Raw genomic sequence first — 13639 nt, 5'->3', positions numbered from 1 at the left:
ATCATGGTACGCAGCTATAGCAAGCAAAATCCGAATGGACTTAATCATGGCTACAGAAGAGAAAGTTTCTTCATAGTCAATCCCTTCTCTTTGCCTGTAACCCTTGGCTACTAATCTAGCCTTATAAGTCTCCACGTTCCCATCAACGCCTATCTTCCTCTTGAAGACCCATTTATTTCCAACAGGTACAATGCCTTCTGGAGGGTCTACAAGAATCCAGACCTGATTTTAATACATGGAATCCATTTCGGATTTCATGGCCTCTTGCCATCTCTTTGAATCAATGTCGGACATTGCTTCAGTGTAGTCCCTAGGGTCCTCCTTTGTGTCATTGTCACCTAGAAGGTGCAATTCCGCAAAGTCATTGTCTAAGCCATACCTCTTAGGTGGCTTACTAACCCATTCAGATCTATGTGGAGCTAGGGGTTTAGAAACAGGGTTGTCAACCTGTTGAGTGCTTGTTTGTGGTTCATCATTAATCTCATTAATTTCCTTCAATTCTATCGTTTTCTCGCTACTTCCATTAAGAACGAATTCGTCCTCAAGGAACATAGCAGTTCTGGCGACAAAGACTTTCTTGTCGTCAGGGTTCTAGAATTCGTATCCCAAAGTCTGTTTGGAATACCCCACAAAGTAGCACTTAACAGATCTTGCTTCAAGCTTGTCAGCTTCAAGCCTTTTAACGTAAGCCGGACAACCCCAAATCCTAATATGATTAAGATTTGTGCTTTTGCCATGCCATATCTCATATGGCGTTTGTGAAACTGACTTGGAAGGTACTCTGTTAAGCAAGTAAGCTGCTATATATAGAGCGTATCCCCAGAATGTTACTAGTAGATTGGCAAAACTCATCATATAATGAACCATGTTCATTAAGGTTCGATTTCTCCGTTCAGAAACTCCGTTGTGCTGAGGAGTTCCTGGTGGAGTCCACTGTGATACTATTCCACACTCTTTGAGATAATCTAGGAACTCGTTACTCAGATATTCACCCCCTCGATCCGATCTTAGGGTCTTTATCTGTTTCCCAGTTTGCTTCTCAACTTCATTCTTGAATTCTTTGAACCTTTCAAAGGATTCTGACTTGTACTTCATAAGATACACATAGCCAAACCGAGAGTGATCGTCGGTGAATGTGATGTAGTAGGAGAAGCCTCCTTTCGACGTAATAGACATAGGTCCACATACGTCAGTGTGGATTAACCCTAGAATTTCAGTGGCACGCTCTCCTTTTCCAGTAAATGGAGATTTGGTCATCTTCCCTTTCAAGCAACATTCACAAGTACCCATCTGGTCATTACCTAATGGGCGGATATATCCGTCTTTCGACATCTTGCGAATCTTATCAAGGTTCACATGTCCAAGTTTAAGATGCCACATCTTTTCTTGGTTAACTTCTTCTCTAGCCCTTTTGGGTTTTGAGGTATTCCCGCTTGCAATACAGTGCATCCCACTATTCGTCTCTAGGTGAAAAAGTCCCTCTATCATATTACCATGAGAGATAATACGACCGTTCAAGTATAAAGTGCAACTCATTTTGTCAAACAATACTGAATGCCCATCTCGTAAAAGCTTAGAGATAGAAATCAAATTCTTTATACATGAAGGAAAATATAAACAATTTTTAAGTTCCAGGACTTCCCCAGAGGGTAGGTTAAGCATGTAGGTGCCTATTGCTTTTGCAGAGATTTTAGTGCCGTTCCCAACTCGCACAACCATCTCCCCATTGCGCAGTGACCTGCTCCCTGCTAGTCCCTGCAACGTATTGCAGATATGTTGACTAGCGCCTGAATCAAATATCCAGGAATTGGAGCTCACTGTAAAAGCACTCTCTATGACAGAAATAGTCTCTTCAAAAGTTCGTGTCCTAAGGCTCGCAATGCGCACCCTGTATTTCTTCTTCCAACGTTCATCATTTCCACAATGAAAGCATGTTCCTTTGGATTTCTTTGCCTTCTTCTTATGCAACCTTTTCCTTGTGTTTGCATTCTCACTCCCACTGTCCCTTTTGAAACCTTTTTCAAATTTACAGCACATGTCAATCATCTCGTTTAAAGAGTGATCGAATCTATTCACTTTATAGTTTACAATAAACTTAGTGAAATCATCCGAGAGAGATGCAAGGAAAAAGTCTTGGGCCATTTTCCCATCGATGGAAGTTCCTAAACTTTGAAGATCTAGAAAGATCCTTTCCATCTTTTGTCCATGTTTATGGACCGATGTCCCCTTTGCCATTTTGGCATTCATTAGACTACAAACATTTGAGAATCGTACATTACTAGTCTCAATGTCATGCATCTTATGCAAACTTTCAACCATGGCACAAGAAGTGTCCATGTGCTTATGTAGCTTCATAAGCTCCTCACTAAGTGAAGTGAGGATTAAGCATTTGGCTTGTAAGTCATCCTCATAGTGTCTAACATAATTTTGACACTCCTCCTTTGAAGCTAGTTTCTTAGGAGGTACATGAGGAGGGGATTGCTTAAGCACATACAATATGTCTTTCACCTTTGAGACATTCTCAATGTAGCGATACCAAGCAAGGAAACGTTGGCCCTTAAGGCCCCTTTTGTCAAGTATAATGGTGGGTATAATTTTAGGCATGTCGTTAACTACATAACATAACAGAAATCGTATTAGATTGTTTGTTTAAAACTATTTGATTGGGTCTTTGAATCAAATAGTACCACCCACTATTTTTGGCAAATTCCACATCCCTCAATGGAATTCGAGAGTTATATTGAACTCTTAGCGAGGTATGGGAGACTCACCATTACCAAGCCCACCTCAAAAGAATATCATATTGGCTAGCAACAATAATGATGAGAGGATAACGCTTGCCATTTACAACTTTTGTAATTACCCATCTAGTTTGGCCTCTAGAGAATGATGCCTCAGAAGAATATCATATTGGCACCATTGCACTTAGTTAAGTCATTCCCACCATGCTAGTTCAAGTAGGGGTTCAAGAATAGCCTCAGAAGAATATCATATTGGCCATACTCGTTGCCTACTTTTCACTTCATCACATGTTTATGGGCTTCTCCTGAATGTAAGCACATACTTTGCATACCCCAGAACTGGACGAATACGGTGTATGAGTCACAAACGATTGAAGCCCACCACGGTGGAAGGCCTACGAAGAGATGTTCAAAACATCTCTCGCTTATCAACTTAATATTCGTTTTGTTGAGGGAGTAGTGTTGGGCTACATCAAAATCATTTTAATCTTATTAAAAGAACTTGGGCCTATCACAACCATTGGTCCAAGTTTAATATGAATTAGTAGTTTATAATACTCCCACTATTTCGAAGAAATAAGTGAGACTATATGGAACTACTAACGAATGCATTGCATCCTCATATGGACTATATAGTCATATTAGGTTTTAGGATGATTATGAACCGTTTGATTTGATCCAACACGAGCCTTGTGTTGGACCTTGGGATTAAGGTAGATAGTTGTTGATTTTAGTTACGCGTTTAATCCAATTAAACCGTTATTTCCTATTGGGCGTTGGACCCAACTATTCCAATTTGCATACATATAAACAAAAAGGAATACATGAAATAATAAGAAGGGCTTATGCCCTTTTACAACACAAATCAAATGATGGACTTATGTCCATTTACAACAAATTGAATTAATCAAATTACATTCAAATCTACACTACTAAACCCAAACATTCATAATGTAAATCGGCCAATCACATAGCTCAATTATCGAGGCCTTTGGTTCATAATTACCCTTTTCTTAATCAATCACATTAACTAAGAAAACAACTTTAAACAATTGGTTTTTGGATCCATAGAATTGATTTAAATGGAACTAAATGAAATGAAAATCCAATTCTCATTAAAGAGACAAAACCATTTTGTTCTCATCTTATTTGTGCCAAAAGGAAACTATGACCACAACAATTGGGCCACAATGCAAATACATAAACTTTTGGGGTCACTTTGTAAAAACACAATAGTCCACAACTTCGTGTAAATACAACTAGATCCCAAAATTTTAATAATGTAAAAACATCATTAAAGGAGCAAAACAATTTGTCCTTTAGAGTTTTTGGGCCTTAACGTAAAAACGTAAACTTTTGGGCCAAAGTGCAAAAACACAAAAGTTTCAAAACTTTATGTAATTGCACAAAAGGCCCCAAAAGTACCCCACTTGTTGGGGTGGCCGGCCAAGGAGAGAAGAAATGAAAATTTTCTAAAAAGTTTTTGCAAGTTGATTTTGGTGGGTGAGGTAAAGGTGAAATTGATGGTTTGTAAGAAAAATAAAAGATCTATGACAAAACATTAAAACCATTTCATCACATCTCACCAATAACCATCAACCATCAATTAATAAACCAAAACTTTATGAAAAACATAAAACTTTTGAATCAAAAATTCAAAACTTTATGTTCTTGGCAAGAACTTCAAGAACATTGAAGAACACCATGAAAACTCATAATAGCTCCATGAATGTTTTCACTCACCAAAACTCAATTTTTCACCACTCAAAAGAGGGCTAATATCCTAGGGTACTTAGGGGTTCCAAAAGTCACTTTAAAACCATTTTAACAAGACAAACATGAACCCAAAAAATCACCCTTTGGATTTGGCCGAATTTCCCAAAACACATGGCACCAAATTTTAGTTCCAATATTCATGCTTAAATGAAATACATCTACAACATTTGAGATGCTAAATTTTCTAGCAAAATTTATATATTCAAAAGCAAGAACAAAGCTTGTAACATTTACAACATTTAAATCACATATTATGAAAACCACAAAACCCAAAAAGATTCACCATAAACTAGGCCTAGGCTCTGATACCACTTGAAGGAAAAATTTTGTCCTAGCTAAGAACAAGTATGAACATTTGAATACATATGCAAGCTATTAACACTTTAAAGTAGGCATGCATCCAAAAACAATTCATAAAACCCATGACTTTCAAAGCCTAGTATATGGTGAACCAATAAACTCTTTAACAACATTAAAGAGAAGTAAAGATTTAGAGTTTCTTTACCCTTGAAGCTCATCCTTGTTTACACAAGGGATTCACCCAAGTGGAGGGCCTTCAAGTCACCTCCTAGCTCCTTGGATATTGCTTGTGATTTCCTTCTCCTTTTGTGCTCCTTTGAACTTTGTGGATGTAAGGAAAGGATCTCCAAAACACCAAAAGTTTAGTGTCTCTAAGTCTCCACACCAAGGGTTAAGTGTGAAGATGAAATGGATGACTTAGGGAAGAAGAGATTGCTAGATTAATCTCCCTAAGTGGCCGGCCTCTTTGTAGAGAGAAAGAGAGAAAATGTTTCACCTCTTTGCCTCAAAGAAAACCCTAATGAGAAAATAGCTATAAAGTTGCTTTTATAACACTTTTCTTTGGTGAGTGGCAAACTTGCAATTAAGCAAACTTTCACCATCTCCTCACCATGGCCGGCCTATATGTTGTCATTGGGTTTATTGCCCATTTTGTTTTAGTTGTCATACAACTTAAACATAATGGGCCTTATGGACCAAAACACTTTTGGGCCCCGAAACCCAAAACCAACTTAAAAGCCCAATACGAACCTTTCGTATAATTAATTAACTAATTAATTAATCTTGACCATTCTTCAATTAAACCATTTAATTGCATATCCATTTCATTTAATTTCTTCACTATCGCCCTTACTCGGTGTACGATCCATTAGGTTTCAATTAGCGAGGTAGTGGGCGATTGTTACTCTTAACGATCGATTGTGAATTGAAACCACATTTCAATTCTCCCTTTATGATTAGTGTTTGCTAGTCATTAGGGCTTCCACAAACCATGAGTGACACCTCGCAGTATGTCATGGTTACCCAAGCTAAGTAGAATTGGTTGGAGAACCTATCCAGTTACAACTACAATGCAATACGGTCCTTCTCTAATACAATACTCTTAATCACATTGTTTAAGTGATAGTTTGTTTCATGTCTACTATCCAATGTGATACTTTTCTATATGATTCCTTTGAATATGAGTTGGAACAAACTTCCTAAGTCATATTCATTTGCTTTGGCCAAAGACTTACTAATCATATCTTAGAGTATTCTCCTTCCACCATGGAAGGTTAGAGATCCCTTGTTGTGCATTCATATGCCTACATGACTAGATAGCTTGACCCCAACAATGCCGTGGACACTCCGATGGAATGCCGTTGACATGATCAAAGATCAAGGACCTAACCATTAGACATCTATGATGCCTCAGGTCAAAGGACTACTTTGCATATTGCAACTTTCGAGTTCTTACATGACATGTATGTTCGAACTTTCTTTCGATCGTTGTTCAGTGTACTCGATTACTCTTTCGAGCACCTATGTGTTTGTCTTAGTGTCCAACACCAAATGACTTGAGACTAGTCATACTCAAGCTTGAGTCGACATAACACATACTAACCTTAGCGGATTGTCAATACCCAATTGGCAATCCTATGGCTAGGAACGTTTTAGGAATGAACATAAGAGAATGGTCTCGATAATTTTAACTCACTTAGATCACTTGTCTCTTACATCAAATACATCCCTTGGATTCCCTTATTACTTAAACACATGATACAATAAATAGTGATCAACAATAAGCTTTGCCCTTCATTAAACATATAAAAGTTTAATACATTAAGTATTCCAAAAAGCTATTACATCAAATGAGTGGCTTTGTGGGCATACTTCCAACACTATATCCATCCACCACCATAAGAGACCATCCATTCACCACTCACACCTTGGTGCCACATATTTGCAAGGAATGAGGATTGCTTAGAGTTGTGCTAGTCATTCAATTTGGATTGCTGGAACATTCTAGGTGTATTCTACTTTGGTTTTCAATGTTTAATTTCAATTGTTTCTGTTTAATTGCAAGTATGAGGAACTAAACCTCTTTTGGCTAGAGGAGAATTCGAAACCATGAATATATTTGCAATATGAATTGATTTCTTCCAATTATGATTTGATAAGTTGTGATTGCAATTCAATTATCTATTTTATTCATAACGGATTTGTGTATGTTTATTAAGGATGCATACTTAGTTTTCATGCATGAATTTGATGCTAGGATATAAATAAGTTTCACCTAATCGTTACAAGTTTATATTCATAAGTAGTGAAGGTTCCTTGCCACAATCGCGTTAATTGAATTCTTGGCAAACGTATCATGCATTCATAGTTACAATTGCCTCGTCAACGCTTATTATTTTCATGGAACGTAATGATCTTTAATTGTATCTCTATTATGCATTCATATAGGGGACTTTTAGAGAATGATTTGGGTTGTCGCATGCATTCATCCAATTCAATGAGTAAAGGAAAATCTGAGGGTTAATTTGTGCATCACGGTTAATCTGGGGTGTTGAGCATCATAGTTTATTGAAAAGAAATTGGAGATTGATTTGTATGCAAGTGTGTCATGTGTGGAGAATGACCTTCTAGCTAGCCCATCATCCATCCAAAACAACCAATTTCGTGCAAATCTGTTTAGTTCTAGTTTCTGTTTTGTTTTACTTTATTTTCGTCCAAAACCCAATCGCCCTTTACTTTAGTGTGTCTAATTAGTTAGAATCTGTTTTAGTTTGTGTTTTTAAGTGTTTTGAGTCTATAGAGTCTAGTTAAGTGTTTTTAAGTTTCTTTTTGTAAGTCAGTTTAGTTTAGATTAGCAATCCTTCCTAATCTCCGGTCCAGAACGATCCCTACTTATACATATACTACAATTGTCAAAAGAGAGTTTAATTTGAGTGCTTAACTCTCATCGCATCAAATTTTTGGCGCCGTTGTCGGGGATTAGCAACTTTGCTAATCCCCCGTTGTTTCTTTTTCATGTTGTTTGTTTTAGTTACTGACTTCGTTTCTATTTGTGTCTTTTATTTTTACTTATGATATTTGATTTAGTTTTGTTTCCTTGATTGCAAGTACTAGAGAAGTAAGACATGGATTTTGCTACCATTCAAGCTCAATTGGCAAAACTTACTTCTCAAGTGTCACAATATGCCGAAAGGACCACAATGCAAAGTGTCCCTATAGATGGTGTGTCCTATGGGCAAGGATATCCAACTCATCAATGTTCTAAATTCGCTGCAAATGAAGATGCTTGGGTTATCAAAGCCATAGCCAATCAGGGGACAATATGTTTTCCAACGCTTACAATTCGGATTTGAGAGATTATTCAGATTACATGTCGGGAGAACCTCAACAATTCCAACAAGATGGGTATTGGTAGCAAGAAGAGGAGTTCTATTCAAGACCTATGCAGCCACCACAACAATCTGCCCAATTCAATTCAGGTACGTCTTTGGATAATGATATGTTTAATAAGTTACTCACCTCTTTGAACCAGGAAGTAGAAAATGGAAACAAAGAGATGCAAAATCAAGCCAAGAAGACGGGAGAATTGGAGAAGCAAATTGGGCAGATTATGGAGTTCATGGCACAAATTTAAGAGCAAAGTGAACTCTCCAACTCAACTATTGAAAATTTGACAGAAGATTTTGAAATCCATGATGCTATCACTTTGGGAAATGTTATGGAGGTTAGAGGTGAACCCAAGACATCCAAACCAAGCCAAAACATGGATGAACAACTGCTGCTCGAAGAAGAGGAGAATAACGAGGCCACGGCAAGGGAAGAACCACCCTTGCCGCAGCCCCATATGCCCTCTATACCGTCCACTACAACCAAGGTAAGCCTAAATTCAATTTGTCCTGACCCCGTTTCACCAAATGTCCTTATTCCTTGTAGGATCATGCAATCCAAGGAGGAAGAGGGTGAGAAAGGCATCTTCGAAACCTTTCCAGAGAATCAAGAGCAAGAAGCGGATGGGGAATGTCTAGAATTCATCAAAGAAGATACATTTGAGACGAAATTTCCCAAAGAAGTTGGATTTTATGACACCGGACAAGTCATAACTCTCAAAACACCAGATCTGGCCAAGTCCCATATCCCTGCAACCTTCAAAGATGTGGTGTTCGTAATTGAGTTTGTGTTGGAGCAAGCAAGTAAGCCATCTTCTCCAACTTCGATTTTAGTATATACTAACTTGCTAATTTTGATGATTCAGGCACCTACACTAGAATTTAAACCATTGCTGGATCACATCAAGTATCACCGTCCATTCAAGGATCACTTCCATGCTATGGGCCCTATCCAAGTTTAAAAGGAAGTTTCGTCCGGCTGGAAGACGTTAAAGCAAGCGCTTTTTGGGAGGCAACCCATGTATTCAAATAAGAAAGATTTTTTAATTGCTCCACAATCAGTTTAGTGTTTCTAAAAACCTTCCATTTTCTGTTATTTTGCCATGATTGTCATTTTTATTTGTTGCTTGTTTAATTGTTTTCGGTGTGGGTTTTGAAACACTGACAGTTATGTAAGGTATTTTTACATTCATAAAAAAAAGAAAGGAACATTAAGCAGATAAATACAAGAGAGAGCCTTCACAAAGGCTGCTTAGGAGAAATCTCAATAGTCGGCGGAGCCCCAGAATGAGGAAGCATCGAAGGTTGATCATTTGGAGCTTCATTACGCGGTACAGCCTCAGAAGACGAAGGAAAATGATGTTGGAACAAACCCACAAACCTCTGATGATCAAGTAAAATCTGACCATCAGATTCCTACATCTGGTCAATCTTCCTCTTCATGTTTGTAGCATAGTTATGTACGAGCCTGTGCAACTGTTTATTCTCATGCTTAAGCCCTCTTATCTCCTGCTTGAAACTCATCACTTCAGCCGCCAATGATTCAACTTGACGGGTTCGGGCAAATAGGCGTTGGGCCATATTGGACATGGAACCTGCACACTGCACACTGAGAGCCAGAAAATCCTTAACCGCCAACTCATCAGACCGTTTGGCAAGTAGTCTGTTATCTTTGGGAGTGACAAGGTTCCTAGCCACCACCGCAACTGTCATATCATTCTTCATCACCGAATCCCCAGCGGTAAGGGGACCAGTAGGGGATATGAAGGATGGGCGCCATATGTTGTCTGGAGAAGGCGGGACTGCCTCTTCACCAAGGTTCAAGTCAAAACAACGGTCGGAGGGGCCAGACATTTTCAGAGGTGTTAAAGAAAGAAAAGGTCGGACAAGTCAAGATCGTAAGAAGTGCAAGAAGGGAGTTTTTACAGGCAGAAATTCAAGTGTGCTTTGAATGTCCTGCTTACCTCTATAAAAATCAGCACGCAATGGGATTTCAGAGATCGAAGAGGCGAGCTTAAAAATCGAAGAGGCCAACTCAAAAATCAAAGAGGCGCTAGCTTTCTCAAAAGTTGGGCTTACTCAGAAACCACGACCAATCTTCTTTTCCAGATGTGTCAGCATTTGTCACATGCAGAGTCAGCTTTGTGAAAATCACAGGTAGTTTGTCGAAGCGCCGATTCCAGATATTGGAGAAGCATCTGCTTTTCCAGACGTGTCAGCGCCTGTCACATGCAGAGTCAGCTTTGCGGAGATTATGGGCAGTTTGTCGAAGCGTTGATTCCAGATATCGAAGAGGCACTTGCTTTTCCAGACGTGTCAGCGCCTGTCACATGCACACTCAGCCTTGCGAAAATCACGGGCAATATGTTGAAGATCTCTTGTGAAGTAGAAAACACGTGAAGTTCACTATTAAATCATCCAACGGTTGCTGACAAGAGTGAAAGAATAGTACCGGTTATTAATTCCTATAAATGTCACCATTCACCCTCCATTGTAAGGCAAACATACATAACCCTTCTTCTTCTCCGAGAATGCCTTTCCAACAAACCCTCTCGAGTCACTCAGTGTTCCTTATTCCTTGGGGTACCTCTGCAAACAACTCATCCAAAGAAAAAGTATTTCATATCATGAAGGTTGAAAGCAAGAGTATCTCATATCATGCTTTCTCCATGTCCTTCTCCTTGTCGTTGTTTTGGGACAAGGAGAAAGAGAATAATCAACCAGCACTTGGTATCAATCTTCCGATCTGGAACCGACTACCTGGAACCCCTTCCTAATTGCTTACCTAGCCTTGCTCTCGAGTACTCATCTTCATCATCTTATGCTTCCTCTTCGTCTACCACATCTGCCTAGGGAACAGATAAGGGAAGTGAAAATGATACCTCGAAGCATGTGGAGACAATGTGCTAATTCATCCTCAGCTAGGGACAAGGAGAAAGAAAGCAAATGGTGGGCACTTGGAAAGATTGAAGAAAGAAACAGACCAACACCTCTACCTCTTGCCTGCCTGCCGTGCAGAAGAAACAAGCAGAGAAGAATGCAGACTGCATAATCAAATCAACCCAGCAGAAGGAGTCTGATTTGAAACCAAGGAACTCTCATATTCCTCGCTCAGAATTCCAAACTAGTTCGAGATCAAAGCTGTGGAAAGACGACAAGATCATCTATCTCCAAAACCAGATTTGCATTCTTAAACTCTACTCTGTCTGGTTTTTACTTTGCCATACTTGTCATGTTTATTCGTTGTTTGTTTGTTTGCTTGTTTTTTTTGAGTGAGTTTATGCTTGAAACATTGAGGACAATGTTTGATTTAAGTGTGGGGGGTAACCAAGTTGTTTTGCATGAAATTCGTAGAAGTTTATCACCCATTACTTCTAGTGTTGTTCCTTGCTGTTTTTAAGTGTTTTTAAGCCATTTTGGAGTGTTTTAGTGTGTGTTGACATAAAAATCCGAAAATCTCATAAAAATTTGAAAAATTGTTTTGAAAAAAACCCAAAAAGAGTTGTTTTTGTGTGTTTATTTGTGTCTTAGGGTACCTTCCAACACAATGATGAGGATTTGGTTTTTAATTACATGACTGTTAAAGAGAGTTATAAACATGGATGAAAATTTGATTTACTCTTTGGTGTATGCTTGGTTGTGGTTATAATTTATGAATTCACATGCAATCATAAAAGGAAAAATAAGTTTTTTTTGTAACATGCTTGAAAGAAGGAACTCAAACTAACGTTACATCCTTGAGAGACTTGGGCCTAAACGTTTATTTGGAGAGTTATTAATCTGTGCAATTTTTTTGTTTTCTAAAGTCGTTGCACGATCTCATTATTCTTTGCTTGGTTGCTACTTAAAAGGCATTTCATCATTTAGTTCCAAATGCTAGAACTCATGCCTATTTCATTCAAAGCATGTTATTGATTTGCATAACACATATTCAAGATGAAGTTGTTTAGTGAGCCAAGAGCCAAAAAGCCTATCCAGTTCATTATGTGTTTAAGTTTAACTCGTTGAGCCTTGTGTTGCCTATGTTCTTTGTTACCCACACTATCCTCACCTAGCCAAGATTAGGACCATCCATACACTTGTTCTTGAAGCATAGTAAAGCATAATTTAGAAGGAATTCCTTTTGTTGAACTCTTGCAGAAAAACAAGTGTGGGGGAAGTGATTCTTGTGTGTGTGTGTGCCAAAGTCCTTCATAAGGCATGGGTAGAAAAGGAAAAGACAAAGAAAAATTCGTGGAAAATATAATGAAAAGAAGAAAAGTTGTGAAAAGAGTTGAAAAATTTATGAGAAAGAGCTCTAAAGTGTTGTTTGTTGAAGAAAGGGTCCAAAGCATTGAATTCGACCCTAAGTGTTGCATGAATCTTCCCTTTGTGTTTAAAAGTTGATTTTTGCATTCTAAAGTAAATTCCAAGTGTCGATTCCATTACTTTGCTTGCTATCGCTTTAAGAACGTTTGTTATTCCTATCCTTTCTTTGTTAGCCATTACCCCCAAGCCCTATTACAACCCTTGACTTCAATCTTGAGTGTTATGTGTTTCAATTTGTGGAGTTTGAAATTGATATGAGCATATGGTGTCACTAGTTCTCGCATCTAAGTAGTAGCATTCCATTCATGAGATCATATATATACATGAATTAATAATTCCAGAAATTGCTTCTTTGTTGAAAAACATATGTGAGTACTAGTTTTCATGTTTACATCAATCTTCTCACATATACCTAGTATAGGGAGTGTAGTCAGAAATTCTTGTGTGAAAATAAGAGTGTATCTAATAAGGAATTGGGGAAATTCTCTAAGGCATGTTACTATATTCAAAATGCTGTTTTAATTGATTAAATGTGAGCTAGTGAATGGTGACTATGATTAAGTATGCTCGAGGGTAAGGAATGCTTAAATCTATGTAAGTGGTGATCTTTGGCATGTCATGTTTCATTGAAAATCCCTGAGGCAAATGTTGGAAGGTTAGGTTGTGTTTTGTTTGTTTTCTTTGTTTTGTTTCGTTTTGTTTCGTTTTGTTTCTTTTGTTTTGCTCGAGGACTAGCAAAAGCTAAGTGTGGGGGAATTTGATAGGAGCATATTTATACGACTTAGTTAGCTTGTTCTTGTGCATTTGTGTTGTTATTTCTTAGTTAATTATGTATTTTAAGCTATTTTCGTGTGTTTATAGGTCATAATAACAAAGTTGGCAAGAAAGTGCATTTTGGAGCATTTTAGAGCATTTTTTAGCCAAGATTGGATAGTGCAAGCATGGAGACATGAGGATGGACGTTTTTGAAGATTTGAGGGCTAGAAATCAACATGTGTGTGTTCAAGTGTGTTGACCTACAACTCCAAACATCCATCCACTACACCCATTACATCCACTCATTACAAACATTCATCCACTACACCCATTACATCCACTCATTACCAAACATCCACCCACTACACCCAT

Source organism: Malus sylvestris, chromosome 11 (genome assembly GCF_916048215.2).
Source record: "Malus sylvestris chromosome 11, drMalSylv7.2, whole genome shotgun sequence".
NCBI lineage: Eukaryota > Viridiplantae > Streptophyta > Magnoliopsida > Rosales > Rosaceae > Malus > Malus sylvestris.
Note: the sequence above shows the minus strand (reverse complement) of the source record.